The sequence below is a fragment of the Propithecus coquereli genome, unplaced genomic scaffold (assembly GCF_000956105.1).
Source record: "Propithecus coquereli isolate 6110/MARCELLA unplaced genomic scaffold, Pcoq_1.0 Scaffold127, whole genome shotgun sequence".
NCBI classification, from domain to species: domain Eukaryota; kingdom Metazoa; phylum Chordata; class Mammalia; order Primates; family Indriidae; genus Propithecus; species Propithecus coquereli.
The window spans coordinates 6,256,720-6,258,421 of record NW_012136858.1 but is presented as its reverse complement, the minus strand read 5'-3'; positions in this window follow the sequence as shown (position 1 = coordinate 6,258,421).

The following is a 1,702-nucleotide window of genomic DNA, read 5'->3' as shown; positions in this document are numbered from 1 at the left end:
AAGTGTGAGCCACCATGCCTGGCCTCATGTGTTTTGAGAAGTCCTTCCTGACCCCAAGCATATAAAAACAGTCTCCCATATTTTCTTCCACAAGTTTTAAAAGTTTGCCTTTCACATTTAAGTATACATTCCATTTGAAATTCATGTCTCCTCTCATTGCAATGCCAGAGCTATCTTATAATAGGTTTCCATGTATATGTGAGGCTGTTTTAGGTCCTCTATTTTGTTTCATTTGCCTATCCCAATGCTACTTTCATACTGCCTGAAAATCTGTGGTTTCATTTCAAATCTCGATTTCTGACTACGGATGTGTTAAGCATTCTTAGCCCGTTACTCTTCCACAGACATTTTAGAATTCATTTGTTAGGCTCCATGGAAAACTTGGGCTTTTGATTTGGAATCACAGTAAATCTAAGTGGTATACTGCATCATTCATTCACAATTATTTGTTCCCTTCCCACTTTTGCCATGCTATCCTATAGGTATGGTAGACTTCTCTGCTTCATTGTTTTTTGGGCCTGTGTTGACTTGCCTTGGCCAACACCACGATGGAGCAGAAGCTTTAAATGTGTTGTGTGTTCCCCCCACCCACCCTTCAGCTTCTGCCTTCTGCCATGAGAATATCATGCCCCAAAGAGTGGCTGCTCCTTCAGCCGGGATCCCCAAGTGAGAAGACACACGGAATCACGCAGAGTCCAGTATGGCCACAGGAAGTCATGTAATGGGAGCTAGAAATAAATTGTTTGCTACTTTTGTAATTTAGAGAGATTTGACATCTTTACAGTGTTGAGTCATTGGTACAATGTGTATGGGTAGTTCTATGTGATTTTGTCACATGCGTAGCTTCATGTAACTACCATCACAATCAAAATACAGATCTGTATCACTTCTCAGCCTTTTAGTTAAGACCAGATGTGAAATATAGGTCTATGCCATCCCCACAAAGAATCTTCCGTGTGTTTCTCCATTATAGGCAACCTATCCCCCTCCTCCCCACCATCCCTAACCCTGGCAACCACTAATCTGTTCTCCATCTCTGTAATTTTGTCATTTCAAGAATGTTATATAAGCAGAGTCATATAGAATGTGACCTTTTGAGACTGCATTTTTTTCACTCAGCATAATGCCCTTGAGATCCATCCAAGTTGTTGTGTGTATCAATAGTTCATTGCTTTTTTACTGAGTAGTGAATATACCGTGGTGTGAATAGACCAGAGTTTGCTTAGCCGTTCACCTGTTGAAAGGCATCTGGGTTGTTTGCAATGTTTGGTTATTATAAATAAAGCTGCTATGAACATTCGGGTACATATGAACATAAGTTTTCATATTTGTGGACATGTTTATATGAATATAAGTTTTCATTTTTCTGGGATAAGTATCCAGAAGGGCAATTGCTGGGTCATTTAACAGTTACATGTTTAATATTATAAGAAACTGCCAAACTGTTTTCCAGAGTGGCTGGACCATTTTACATTCCCACCACCAATGTACAAGAGATACAATTTTTCTGCATCATTGCCAGCATTTGATGTTGTCACTATTTTTTGTTCCAACTATTTTGATAAGTACATAGTGGTATCCCATTGTGGTCTTGATAATTTGCATTTCCTTAATGGCTAGTGGTGTTGAACATCTTTTTACGTGCTTGTTTGGCATTGCTATATCCTCTTCAGTGAAGATGAAATGTCTTTTCATGAAATGT